Here is a 15,711-nt window from a genome sequence, read left to right as displayed (position 1 = left end):
CACTACGAACATATACATGAATAAGGACCTTAAAGACATGAACAATCGATCAAATTTTTGCACTAAAATCTACATATGAATAACAAAGAAACACACTCAGTACCCTATGGAAGTCACTTTCTTAAACCATAATATGAGCAGCCAGCACTTGGAACAAATTTTAATATTTAGAAATATATCAAATCAAGCTCTTCAAACACCAACTAAGATTAAGTAACACCAATTGCAGCCCGTGAATTAAAACAGAACATGTTTACTAAAAATATAGAACTTGAACAGAGAATGATACTTTATGTTTGAAATACAAATGATTTAACACTTTGCAAATATAGAAAAATACCTTCGAGTAGTAATCTATTCAAAGCAGAGAACATCCATTTCCATTCGAACAACTCAGAAATCAGGTTTCGACAAATTACAAGGAGAGATTAACCTTAAAATACTACTAAACATCATTTCCTGAATAGAAGACTAGTAAAGGAATCAATAACTTCAATTGTTCTAAGCCAAACATCTACAAATTTCTTCTAGCCAAGCTAAAAAAAGATCTGTCAAAAACTTAATCCTACCAGTAGCTAATAAAATTCTTGCTCTACATTCATTCTAGGACTGCAAACACTAAAACTAATGTCTTCAACAACCTTAGCCCTTAGCTAGCCATCCAGATTAAGCAAACTAAGAACACAGTCCATTTTTTCAGGAATCATTGGCACTTTCTAATCTATACGTCCAAACAAAAATCTAATCTCCCAAAAATGAAGCTGGTATTTCCACAGGAAAGGTCAACATTGACGCGCATTTGAACTTATGCTGCTTATATTCGTTCCTTACAGCGACTAAAGAACCTCCTCTTCTACTTAATTGCAAGTCGTATAGGATAAGAACACATTCCTAATGTCATAATTCTAGGAGTGTGAAAAGTTTAATAATACAAATGAGAGGAAACCTATCCAGCACATGATTTTAATTCATCTATATATATATAGCAGAACATATATTCGCATAGCATGAATGATGGAACTGCAGGGGCCTGACTTCTGGATATCTCGACATAAGAAAGAACTTCATTTCTTAATAATTAGATCAGTGGTTATGGGTTAATCTTAGACCAGCAAAGAAGAACAATGAATATTTGATTTTTATGATTTCTAAATGAGCAAAATTAGAACAGCTAAAGTGATGACAGGGAACTTTGAAGCATCGAAAATCGACAAGATATATGCAGCTAACGATATCCTCGCAATGTACATAGAGCAGAACATATTTGGCTGACCATCTAATAGTTACATTTTGACACTATATAACTAGAAACGAACTCGTCGCAACACATTATCCTTTTAAAGGGAACAGGACAGGGGTTACCAATACATTGATAACATGATTTTTAAAAAAGGGATGAATTAAATCCAAACGACACAGGTATCGACAAGAGGGATGTTCGACGTCTATTCTCACGATACATCAATACAACAGGTGTCAAAAAATATCAACACAGGCATCAAATACACGACATTAACGTTCCGAAGGCATGATTTTACAAAAGAGAACTCTGATTCATGATTTTATCTCAAACGGGCAGATTCATTACACTAACAGTGAAAGAAAAGTAGAGAAAAAATTGAAGCTTAAGATTCACCAACCTTTTATGGGTGCAGTGAATGGGGTGTTGGCCTCGAATCTACACTCGCGTTATGGAACAGACCCGAACCTCGACGAACGAAAAGTTTTAAAAATCTCCAGGTTTAGAGTAGTAGTCCGAAGATAAAGTGTTACGTATATGAGATTTACAGGATGTTTCTCTCTCTCCCCCTCAAGAATGAAGAATAGGGTTCTATTTATAGAACCCTCAAATAATAGGGTTTGAACATTTTTGACGATGTGGTACGATAATTTGAATTGAAATGGGTTAAATTTTGGTTTCAAATCCGAATCTCGTCTAGAGTAAAATCGAAAATGAAACTGAAGAAAAAGCCAAAAGGGGTCAGCATATTACCGTTGATTCTCTGTGAAGAAAACAAAATCAATAACACCTTTGCCCGAAATGGGGAGGCAAAGGTTGCATACGATGAAAGTCGCTTGAATTTTATCAGGAAATGATATTTGAATGCTGGCTCACGTGGGATTTTTGGAGCAGTTTATAGGAAAATCTTTAAGGCTGGATTTTGAAAAAGAATAGCCATTTGATTGGGCATGTGAACAGATCCCTTATGCTTCAGCAGATCAGATTTCGGCAAAGTATTCTTGGCTCTTTGTGGTATTCTTTGTTTGACCAAAAATTTTTTAACAGAAGAGATAGAGGAGTGGTCAAGCTATTGATATCGAAGTTACACAAAAATGGTGGAACAAGGTCTTGTGATGGTGAAAAAAGGTGCAGCAGTCGTCCAAAAATGGAAGGGAAGGAGAAGAAGACGACAAGGTGTGTGGCTGCTGTCTTTTTTTGTGATGAAGAGATTAGGGATTTAATCTAGATAGTGGGTCGGGTTAAGTTATTAAAGTATATGGGCTGGTCTGTTAAAAAATATGGACTGGTCACGAATTGGGCTCGTAAGAATGGGCTTCGAATAGCTGAATTTGTTGGGTATTTTCTTCTTCTAATTAATTCCTTTTGGGCTTCTTAGTAATTAACTTCTACAACTTCTAAGTGATTAACTTGTATATATATTATGATGATAATTAGTAAAAAATAAGGACTTAATAAAATATTGGCTTATGATTAATTTAACGGGTACAAATCCTAAAATGTCATGATGACAAACCATTGATAGTAAAACAGTGAAGATATAAGCAATAAGAGGGATAACGATATTAATAGTAGTAACAATAAAAAAAATAATAGTGAAAATAAAGTATTTAGCTCGTTAATAAATTTAGAAGCCCAAGGAGATAAATTGGGATAAACGAGGGACAAAATTGGGTGTTAACAGTAATTATATTAGGTTTTAAATATGTTGCGTCGACATTTGCCTTTTATCTTGATATTTTAATTTGTTGTCATATTTTTCTTGATATCATGTTTCAAATCCTTTTCTTTTGAGTTGAGTATCTATTAGAGAAAGCCTCTCTATCCCATAAAGATAGGGCTAATGTCTACATATATCTTACTCTCCCAGATCCACTTGTAAGACTACATTGGGTGTGTTGTTGTTTGTATCAGCTTTTAAATATATATATATATATATATATATATATATATATATATATATGTTAAGTAAAAGAGAAAAATGGAGACTCGTGTAGGGTACCAAATTTTGGTGGTTTCCTTTCGCAATGAGCTCTCCATCTCTATTTGTCTCTTGAAGAGACTCCGAGTGACTTCCAAATATGTTGTGTCGCTTTCTCCATTTACACTAACAGTAAATTTTATCTTATTATTTTTATCAGATTATTTATTAACTTTTATCAATATAATTACCTAATTAATAAGTGTATTGATTGTACAAATATTTTTTTATACCATCAATCGATAAAATTTAAAGTCAATTTTATTTAATACGGTGTATACCTAGCTAGTATAAATATGTTAAGTAGCATGACCATCTCTTCCTGTTTCTTCCTCCATCTTACTATTTGTTCTTTCTCATTCAAAAAAGAATGGAAAAGGGTCAGATTTGCTCTTGTCTCTCAGAAAAAAAAAACTATATTTATTTTTCGTTATACTGTTTTGATATATTTGTCTTTTTTATCCAAATTTAGGGTTATATTTGCCCTTGTACTTTCAAAAGAAGTCATATTTATCCTTATTTCGTTAAATCTCATGACCGACCTTAATTTTCCTATGCTAGTGACTTTTTTTTAACTAAATCTACTCACTCATTTAAATTCTTTAAACCTCCTACTTAACTAGAAATACTCGATAGTTTGAGTTAGGTGACGTTCTGCTGTTTCAATTGGTGTCGGTCACTCTATATATTATTGACTTAACTAAAAACGAAACATCTCATAATATACTTACGGAAGGTCAAATTGTATACGGTAAAAATCGGATATGCGCAAGATCGGTGACACCAGGGCCGGGAGTAAGATCAAATGAGCACGAGTATGATCAGTCTTTTCTTCAGACTGGGGATTGCACCAGATGTAGCTGATCCGAGAAAAGAGAAGTAAATCTGTTGGTCCGGTGTCTCCAGACCAAACTATGCATTGTCGTTAGCCCGGTTTCGCCAAGTCAAGTTCTCGTGGCCGTTAGCCCGGTTTCTCTGTGTCCGGATTGAACGTGGTCGTTAGTCCGGTTTACCAGCTGCAGAACAGCCACGCGTCAAGATCGTTCTGCCATTTTGTACTGACAACCGTACGGGTGTCAGACCGTACAGTCCTATCTTATCCTATTAGGGTTTCTTTATTCCAAAAGGGCTTTGTGTAGTATGAAAGTCCCATGAGGCAAAACTATAAATAGAGGACATTTCCCTACTTTTAGGGGTTAGCTTTTTGAGGTCTAGAACATTGTAATAGCAAATATATATTAAAGCATTATCTCTCTCTCTCTCTCTTTAGTCCGAATCAGTGGATCTTTGTGGTTTTTGTTTATTCTTCTAACGCCATTAGCTTAATCATCTATAGCAACATATTCATTCAAGGAATTGATAAATATTCATATATACATATTATAGCACGCAAATCCATAAATATTTTTCATAAACCCAAATAGATTAAAGTTATCCACATATCCTATACCTCACTTACAAATTTAATTTTTACCTAAATTCGGGGTAAACAGTTTGGCAACCACCGTGGGGCTAGGATAATAGTGGTTTTTTAATCTTGGCTTCTATCTCCTACCCGTTGGATTAAGAAATCTTTTGTTGATCTCTGTGAAAACGGACCAAATGGCAAGCAGTGGGCAATCTAGTCATGTCAACAACAACGAGATTGTGGCCGAAAACGAGAACAGTGGGCTACGGGACCTACCAGTAGATCCCATCGACCCAAATTATGTTGCTTCGAGGGAAGGCCTCAATCAGCAGTAAACTGTGAACCGGGAGAATGCCACCCAGCCGGACACTGATCTCTTAAATACTCATAATTCAATTACTTTATCCCGGGCACAAGGCCGGAAAGTACCGAATACCCCGGATGAGGTTAACTTACATTTAATTTTTGAACTGTTGTAGGAACAGAGAATCGCCATCGCCGAACAAGGAATCACAATAGCTCAGCTGCAAAGTAAAAATGATAAAGCGACCCCGGAGAGGTCGAAAGGCGTTGCTGAACCAAGAAGGGATGAAACACAAATAGTCGAGAGTAATGGATCGGGAGCCGATTCATCCACCGAAGTTCTGAGAATGCTCGAAACATTGGCAAAGCGGGTAGACTCAACTGCGAAGAGGGTGGAAACATATAACTCTCGGGTGGACCAGATCCCGAGGGCTCCGCCTATTCTAAAAGGACTGAATTCAAAGAGGTACATTCAAAGGCCTTTTCCTCCAAGTGCGGCTCCAAAATTGACCCCGAAAGGGTTCAAAATGCCGAATATCCAGAAATATGATGGCACAACGAACCCACAGGAGCACGTGACTTCATACACCTGTGCGATAAAAGGCAATGACGTCGAAGAGGATGAAATTGAGTCCGTGTTGTTGAAAAAGTTTGGGGAAACCCTATCGAAGGGAGCATTGACTTGGTATGACCATCTGCTCGAGCATTCAATCACTTCTTTCGAAATGCTCGCGGATGCGTTCATAAAAGCCCATGCTGGAGCTAAAAGGTGCAGGCCCGGAAGACGGATATTTTCCCTATAGCCCAAAGGGACGATGAGTTGTTACGTGAATTTTTCAACCGGTTCCAAAGGGAACGGATGGAGCTCCCTCCGGTTCCGGAGGAATGGGCTGCACAAGCTTTTACCAAAGGGCTTAATCCTCGGATCTCGACGGCCTCGTTCAAACTAAAAGAAAACTTGCTGGAATACGAGGCTGTGACCTGGGCAGATGTCCATAACAGATACGAATCAAAGATTCGGGTAGAGGATGACCAACTTGAACTTCCCCCAGGGCCCATAAGTATGAGCAAAAGCTCTGAGAGATCGAGGAAAAATTACGAGTCGGAGTCAAGACCATCAAGGGAAAGGTATCGTCCATACTCTCATTCGGAAAAGCCAAGCTTCAGGTCGGAAAAATCAAGGTTTGGTCCCAGTCAATTCTCCGATCGGGGTGATAAACGGACCGAGCGCCCGTCTTACATTCGAGGTCTATCATTTAGGAGTGATGCCGGGAGTTCGGCTAGCAACAAAGACCTACCGAGGATAACGGAGTACAACTTTAGCATCAATACCTCGGATCTCGTCTCGGCCATTGGTCGTATCACTGAAGCAAGATAGCCGAGAGCACTGAGATCAGATCCGGGTCAACGGGACCCGAGCGTGATGTGTGAGTACCAGGGAACTCATGGGCACAGAACTGAAAATTATCACCAATTGAGGGAGGAGTTGGCTCGGTTATTGAAAATTGCCACCTTCGAGAATTCCCGGTGGAACCTCAGCATATAATCAACATGATAATCGGAGGTACAGATGCTCCTCGAGGGCCGGTGATGAAACGGACAAAGGTTACCGTTGTGCGTGAGAAGCGCAGCCGGGATTACGTACACGAGGGTTCCATCTCCTTCAGCAATGAGGACGCAGAAGGCATCATTCAACCACGGAATGATGCGTTGTTAATTTCTATGCTTATTTTTAAATCACAAGTTAAACGTATTTTGATTGACCCAGGTAGCTTGGCCAATATCATCCGGTGGAGAGTGGTTGAACAGCTAAGGCTACTCGATTAGATTGTACCGGTAGCTCGAGTGTTTAGTGGGTTCAATATGGCGAGTGAAACGACGAAGGGGGAGATTTCTTTGCCGGTCAACATTGACGGCACCATTCAACAGACGGTGTTCTATGTCATCGAATGGGATATGAAGTATAATGCTTTGCTTGGCAGACCGTGGATACATAGCATGAGTGTTGTGCCATCGACATTACATCAGCTGTTGAAATTCCCAACACCGGAGGGGATAAAAACCATCTGAGGTGAACAGCCCGCTGCAAAGGAGATGTTCGCGGTCGAGGAAGCGCCACTCTTTCCCAAAAAATTGGATCCAAAAGATGATGAGTCAGTCAGTGGCAAGGACTCTAAATAGCAACTAAAGTGTGCGGGTTCGACAGCGGAGCAGAAGAGGAGGCCCATGGCAGAGCCAAAATATGCCTTCGTAAAGGATGAGGTAACAAAGCTTTTGAAAATCGGCTCTATCCGGGAGGTAAATACCCGGACTGGCTAACTAACGTAGAGGTGGTGCCTAAAAAAGGTAATATATTTAGAATGTGCATTGATTATAAGGATTTAAATAAAGCATGCCTGAAGGATTCATTTCTGATGCCTTACATCGATAGAATGATCGATGCGACGGCCGGGCATGAGATGTTAAGTTTTCTCGATGCTTACTCCGGGTACAACTAAATCCGGATGCACCCGGAGGATCAAGAGAAAATATCCTTTAATACCCGGTACGGGACTTACTGTTACAATGTCATGCCCTTCAGATTAAAAAATACCGGTGCAACTTACCAACGCCTAGTTAATGGGATGTTCGAAGAACAGATAGGCAAAACAATGGAAGTTTATATTGATGACATGGTAGTCAAGTCCCTGGAAACAGAGGACCATTTAAAACATTTGTAGGAAACCTTCGATGTACTCCGTAAATACAACATGAAGCTTAACCCGGAGAAATGTGCCTTCGGTGTCCGATCGGGCAAGTTCTTGGGTTTCATGGTGTCCAACCGGGGAATTGAAATTAACCCGGACAAGATTAACGCCATAGAGGATATTAAGGTGGTAAATAACGTCAAATGAGTGCAGAGGCTCACCGGAAGGATAACAGCGCTGAGTCGGTTCATATCGAGATCTTCGAATAAAAGTTATCATTTCTTTTCCTTATTAAGGAAGAAGAATGACTTTTTTTGGACACCGGAATGCCAAAGAGCCATGCAGGAATTGAAAAAGTACTTGTCCAGCCCGCCTCTGCTGCACACACCGAAAGCGGATGAGCAGTTGTTTCTCTACCTTGCAGTATCCGAGGTAGCGGTAAGTGGTGTTTTGGTCCGAGAAGAATCGGGTACGCAATTCCCTATATATTATGTGAGTAGAACTTTAGGGAATGCGAAGACCCGTTATCCCCACCTTGATAAGTTGGCTTTGGCATTGGTAAGTGCTTCAAGAAAGCTCAAACCTTACTTTCAATGTCATCCGATATGCGTAGTAACTACTTATCCTCTGAAGAACATCATGCATAAACCAGAATTGTCGGGTAGACTGACCAAATGGGCCGTAGAGATTAGCGGATATGATATCGAATATAAACCCCGGAGTATGGGGACCGAAATAATCGAAGCAAATAGCGACTCTCTCTTGGTCGTTAACCAAGTAAATGGCGTATTCGAGGTTAAGGATGAACGAATGCAAAGGTATCTGGAGAAAATCCAAGTGATACTATGTCGGTTTAAAGAGTGGAATGTGCAGCATGTACCCAGGGAGCAGAACAGCAAAGCCGACGCATTGGCCAATTTGGGCTCTTCAGTCGAAGGGGAAGAAATCAACCCCGGCACTATAGTGCAGTTGATGAATTCGGAGGTAGAAAACGGGCATGCTGAAATAAACACGATGGGTCTAACTTGGAATTAGCGCAACAAATACATCGACTACTTGCAAGATGGAAAGCACCCGAGTGACCCAAAAGAATCACGGTCACTAAGGACAAAAGCAGCACGGTTCTGCTTAATAGACGACCAATTGTATCGACGGTCTTTCTTCGGGCCCCTGGCCAAGTGTTTGGGTCCCGGAGAAACCGATTATGTGATGAGAGAGGTCTACGAGGGGACCTGCGGTAATCACTCCGGTGCAGAATCCTTAGTTCGAAAAATTATCAAAGCCGGTTATTACTGGAACCGGATGGAGGAGGATTCGAAGAATTTTGTCCGGAAATGTGATGGGTGTCAAAGACATGCCCCGATGATTCATCAACCCGGGGAGTTGTTACACTCGGTGATATCACCTTGGCCCTTCATGAAGTGGGGAATGGACATTGTTGGTCCTCTTCCATGGGCACCAGGTAAGGCCCGTTTTATTTTGTTTATGACTGACTATTTCTCCAAATGGGTTGAAGCGCAGGCCTTCGAAAAGATTAGAGAAAAGGAGGTTATTGACTTCATATGGGACCACATTACTTATCGTTTCGGCATCCCGGCTGAGATAACTTGTGATAACGGTCCTCAGTTCATTGGCAGCAAAGTCAATGATTTCCTCGAAAGGTTGAAGATCAAGAAAATTGTATTAACTCCGCATCACCCAAGTACAAACGGACAGGCAGAATCCACGAATAAAAAAATAATTCAAAATCTAAGGAAAAGACTTGAAACATCGAAGCATCACTGGAGGGAAGTGCTACCGGAGGTATTGTGGGCTTACAGAACCATATAAAAATCAAGCACGAGAGAAACGCCTTTCTCGTTGGTCTACGGGGCCGAAGCCCTCATCCTCGTAGAAGTTGGTGAACCGAGTCTCCGATTCAGATACACCACCGGTGAGTCAAACGAGGAGGCCATGGCTGTAAAACCCGACCTCACGGATGAACTTCGCAAAAACGTGTTGGTCCGTATTGCAGCCCAGAAACAGAGAATAGAAAGGTACTACAACCGGAGGGCCAATTTTCGACATTTCCAAGTTGGAGACTTGGTGCTTCGAAAAGTTACTTTGAACACCAAGAATCCAAACGATGGAAAGTTGGGTTCGAATTGGGAAGGGCCGTACAAGATAACCGGAATAACGGGTAAAGGGTCGTATCTGCTGGAATCCATGGATGGACAACGGTTGCGCAATAACTGAAATGTGGCTAATTTGAAGAGATACTACTGCTAAGGTATGGAAACCAATCCTTGTGTTTATTTTTTGTTTATCTTTATTTTTTGCAGGAAGTCGAGTAACGGATGAAGTTAGGTGCTAGGTCTGAAAACACGTGTTGCACTCTTTTCCTTAGTACGGTTTTGTCCCAAAATGGGTTTTCCGAAAAGGTTTTTAATGAGGCAACAAGTACAACGTGTTACTTGATAAAAACGAGGATAAGTGTCCCGAAACTCGGGGCTATACCCTACGAGTAGGACTTGATAGTTCTTACCCGATCATGCATCTCGGATAAACACTAGGGGACTACTATACTCACATCGAGGCTTGCCCCGGTTAATAGAAAACGAAGCAGCTCAACAAAGCAAATGAACGCTGTTAGGTGCTACCCCGGAGAAGTCCTCAAACTTTTGTATTTCTTATCTTCGTCCAAAACTGGACCTTCTGTATTAGGTTTCGATGTAAGGACCAAACGATCAGAACGAATCGTGTCCACTTAGTAGTTGCTATGGCAAAAACAGAAGGAAACGGACGAAATCTTCATATCATGTACGTGCAAGTACTTGCAACATAAAGATTATTGAAAATTCAGATTATTGCATTTAGGATATGTCTTCTTGTTAAACACCCTACCCCGATGATTACCACCGAAATTCAGCATCATTTTGTCTAAATACCTTATACCGGGGACTATAGTTGAAATTCGACAAAGGCAACAAGGTCGCATTGAACCAAGACAAAATCTTTTAACACCCTCGAATGGGGACTGCTATATCAAAAATTGATAAGGCAGGGATTCAGGTGTCCGAACCTAATCTATGATAAGTAAGCTGTTGAAAAACATCGGCCTTAAAATACCTAACGTGATTCGGAGACGTCAGAATTCACAGAGCATAAATAAGTCCCACGGGAAAACCACTTGACCAAATCCCCGAACAAAATGTACTGGACGAAAATAAAAGTCTATATTTAGGCACAGTCCGGAAAAATGACTCCGAGCCTTTGTTTGTTCTTTAACGAGACTGGCGATTAGGGAAAAAGTCGTAACGAGCATTGAGGTAAAAGAATAAAGGGAATCGGAAAGAAAAATGCACATTCCATATATGAAAGTTTTTACATCCGAAATTTCTACACAACTAAAAAACAAAACGAGCCAAAAAGGCAGAGGCAAAATAAAGGCTAATTCAGGCCCTGGTCTACCCGGTGCGACTGGAGCCGGAGTGCTCGGATACCGTTCTCTCAGAATCCTCAGAATCGGTATCGAGGGCTCTCTTGGCTTCCTCCTCGATCGTTCTGGCTTCGAGTATCGGGGCCGGGAGGTCCCCAAATCCTTGTTAGGCTTGCTCAAGGGTGGCCCTCCGGGACTTCCACCGTTCATACTCAACCGCAATCGTGGTATAAGCCTCGGCAGCCTCCACATTCTTAAGAGACTCAGCTATGTCGACCTCAGTTTGGGCCAATTTAGCCACTAATTTCGACCTCTCTTCATCGAGGATTCTTTGAACTTGAGTAGCCGACTCAAGCTCGCCCTTCAGAATGTCATTGGCATCGGCTGTCTCCTCGAATTTGGTTTTGAGCTCGTCACATATCCGGGCCCTATCCTCGGTTTTCTGTTCGAATACCCTTAACTTGTCCTTGTACTCAGCATTCTTGGATTCAAGCAGCCTGTGCCTCTCGGCCATCTTCACGGCATCAGCCTTGACCGAGTCCAGCTCACTCCGAAGTTGAGAGATAGTGGCCTCGAGTTCATCGAGCCTCGAAGAAAAACGGGCATTATCTTGGCTAAAGTCGACCTTGTCCGCTTTCAGGAGCCGGTTCTTTTCGACCATTCCAGCCAACTCAGCCTTCAACTGAAGATTTTCAGCCTTGGTTGCTTCGAGCTCGGGTTGAAGGTTGGAAAGGGCAGCTGCCCGGTTCAATTGATCCTCCTTTACTTGCAAAAGGTGCTGGAACTTCTCCGTTTCCCGGCCCTGGGCATCCAGCTGGCCCTTAAGGTCGTCAACCTCTTGCTAAGCACGGATGAAGGCCTCATTGACGAGCACCACACTCTGTAAAAAAGAAACGAGAAGTTGAACTTGGATAAAACTGGAGCTAAAGTTCACATTGAATTATGGAAGGATTGGGTGATAAGCTTACCCGGTTGCCCACGTGCATGCCCTCGTTAATAAGACTCTGCCAGGGGACTCCGGCCATCTTCCGCTTATCCAAGTCCGAGATAAGGGGCCTCAGATAGCTTGCAATTCCCACAGGACGGGACAAGAAACTGCAATCCTCGGGGACAGTAACCACGGCCGACCTTGTCCTTCTCGGTTCCACGCTCGGGGCCGGGAAGACACGTTCTAGGCTTTCTCTTGAACCAGTTTCGGTGGACCGACTAGCTGCCCTCATGACCCGTGGGATAGGGATATGTCCGAAATCGGCTGCTTCCTCGGTAGCAGGTGGTGTATCTGAGAACATGTCATCGAGGTTATCTAACCTCGGCGCAGGAGAAGTTGGAGCAGCACCAGCGGTCTCAGTAGAGGCAGGTGCCTCGGATGTTACAGCTGGGTCACCACCGGGCAGTGGGTCGGTATCCACTGGAGCCTTGGTGTCAGGGACCGGCTCAGCTCTTTGTTCGGCCTCAACAGTCGAGGCGAGCTCGGATCTTCTAGTCCTTTGCAGGGGAGTCTCCTCAGATGAAGCATCACCTGAAATGTCAACATATTCAATTGACCTTAGAGGAGTCGGATAAAGAACTTCTTCCCCACCTGTGTGCAAAGCCGGAGCTGAAGGTCCTTCCCCGGCTGAAGGAAATGGCGGAATGGTGGCTTCCTCCTCCGAAACAGAGGCGACTGAGGGGACTACACCGACCCTTCGAAGAAGGAAATCAGGCTCTGCTTCATCCCTTAGATTCCGAACGACGCTCCTTGCCCTCTTCTTCGGTTTCTGCTCTTTGTCCGAGGGCTTTCTCCGCCATTTATTGGCAGCAGCAATAAGATGAGATGTCCCTACTAAATCAAATTCAGGTACCGGCGCAGCAGGCTCGGCTTCTGGCTCCGGTCTTGGCTCCACCGAGCCCTTGGGTAAACCTGAATACCGAAGAGGTTATAAAAAAGAAAGGAAAAAGTAGAAGATACAATATATTCCAATTCAAGCAGAGTATTACTGTGATTTTAGGCAACCCATCGGCCACGCGACAGGTTCCCCCATGTCCGTTCTTCATGGGTGTGTTGACCGAGGAGTGCTCCAACCCATTCATTCATGTTCCGGACGGCCGGAAGTATCCATGCCACGGCTGATATAAAGAGAGAAGGGAAGAAATGGTGTGAATACAAGGGAGCAAGTGCTTGACAAAGCATTCAAGATTAATTATTAAAGTGAGAACTGAGAAACTTACGATTATCGTTCCACCTCTCCGGAAAGGGCATATAATCAGCCGGAATAATGTCTGTTGTCCTCACCCGGACGTAGCGCTGTAACCAACCTCGATCTCTGTCTTCATCTATCTTCGAAAAGATCGGGTTTTGACCTCGCTTGGCGAGCTTTATCACGCCCCCTCGGAATAGTCTCGGGGACTATAAACAGATGAAATGTGTCATCGTAAATTCCCTTTTTACATTGTTGGCCAACAGCCGGAGGCAGGCTGCGGTCCTCCAGATTATAGGACCAATTTGGGCCAAGGTCACGTTGCATGTCCGGCACATATCCAAAATAACCGGGTCAATTAGGGGGTTGAGCTTAAGTGTGAAGGGATAGGTGTAAACATACAAGAAGCCTTCCCTATGATCGGTGATAGATTCGTCGGGTTCGGGGGCGAACACTTGCACCGGACAGTTATCTCATCCGCAATCAGCCCGGACCTGATCAAGTTTATCCTCGGTAATAGATGAAGGATATCGCCTTACATCGAACCCTCTATCAGCAACCAGAGAAGGCTTTTCGGCTTCAAATTCTTTGTTGTAGTTAGGTTTGGACAGTACTATGTCCGAAGCGGTAGGTTTAATAAAGGTTTTCCCTTGGGTTATGAGGTTGGCTCGGCTCCTTGAGAAGAAACCGAGGGAACATCCTGGGAGGTAGTTTCGGTGTTGAGAGACATTTAGAAGATATGGAAAAGGAGATTGATGAATTTGAATTAGGATACGAAAAAAATTGAAAGTGTAAGAAGGATTGAAGAAGCAATTGAAAAAAATTCAAAATGACGAGATGAAAGAAGAAACACAATAGCACTTTCGATCAAAGAACAGTAATGGAGAAGTTGGCAAAGTTGGTTTATTTTTACGATCAAAACAAGCGAGAAAAGGAGATGATCACGATCAAAGCAAGTAAGAAAAGGAGATGATCACGATTGAAACAAGTAAGAAAATGGGAGAGGAAAACGATCAGAAGTGGAGAAATAAGAAGGTGAAGAAGCGAAAGTGGTAAAATGAGAGGGTTAAAAGCCTTATATAGGCATGGGGGACTGAAACGGTTACAGAGGTTAGCCAACCGGGGGGTGCCACGTGTCCCATAATTAATGAGACGTGATTTGAAAAGACGTGCGTTACGGCGGTTACTAAAGTCGGCCATTCGGGTGAGACACGTAGCTGATGGCAGAGGGACATGACACAACTGTTCCCGCCAAAATTTAAAGATAAGAGCGGGCTTGTGAAACCACCGGTTTTGTGACTTATCCACTTCCCGTTACTCCGGTAAAACTACGGTCCGGAAAGTGTGGGGACTATGTGTATACAGTAAAAATCGATATGCGCAAGACCGGTGACACCAGGGCCGGGAGTAAGATCAAATGAGCACGAGTATGATTAGTCTTTTCTTCAAACCGGGGATTGCACCAAATGTAGCTGAATCGAGAAAATAGAAGTAAATCTGTTGGTCCGGTGTCTCCGGACCAAACTCTGCATTGCCGTTAGCCCGGTTTCGCCAAGTCAAGTTCTCGTGACCGTTAGCCCGGTTTCTCTGTGTCCGGATTGAACGTGGCCGTTAGTCCGGTTTACCAGCTGCAGAACAGCCACGCTTCAAGACCGTTCTGCCATTTTGTACTAACAACCGTATAGGTGTCAGACCGTACGGTCCTATCTTTCCTTTTAGGGTTTCTTTATTCCAAAAGGGCTTTGTATAGTATGAAAGGCCCATGAGGCAAAATTATAAATAGAGGACATTTTCCTACTTTTAGGGGTTAGCTTTTTGAGGTTTAGAACATTATAATAGCAAATATATATTAAAGTATTATCTCTCTCTCTCTAGTCCGAACCAGTGGATCTTTGTGGTTTTTGCTTATTCTTCTAACGCCATTAGCTTAATCATCTATAGTAACATATTCATTCAAGGCATTGATATATATTCGTATATACATATTATAGCACGCAAATCCATAAATATTTCTCATAAACCCAAATAGATTAAAGTTATTCACATATCCTATACCTCACTTACAAATTCAATTTTTACCTAAATTCGGGTTAAACACAAATGTGATTCCTTTTTACTTTTCACCTACGACTTTAGATATATTCTATTCATCAAATAAAAAGACTTAAAAATGTTTACTTGTATATGCCCTCTGCATATATTGGATAGTGGACAGTTCAAACATTTGCATCTTATATTAAGAGCAGTGTAAAGCAAATTAACATGATTGGCCGCTAACAATAAGTAATAAGCATCAGGTATTAGATCAGGTTTAGAGTTCAATTTTTAAAATGGTGACACGGTGAAAATTCTTTATTAAATGTCATATTCACGTCATAGACAACAAGAATTCAATTAATAACCCACGTTCCACTAAAAAAAATGGATTGAAAACATCAATTGGAGAAGAAAAATAAAATTGTTGGAAACATCACGAAGAAGACACAGAACATAGTGG

This window comes from Lycium barbarum, chromosome 3 (assembly GCF_019175385.1).
Source record: "Lycium barbarum isolate Lr01 chromosome 3, ASM1917538v2, whole genome shotgun sequence".
NCBI lineage: Eukaryota > Viridiplantae > Streptophyta > Magnoliopsida > Solanales > Solanaceae > Lycium > Lycium barbarum.
The sequence above is the reverse complement of the archived record's forward strand: the minus strand, read 5'-3'. Positions refer to the sequence as shown.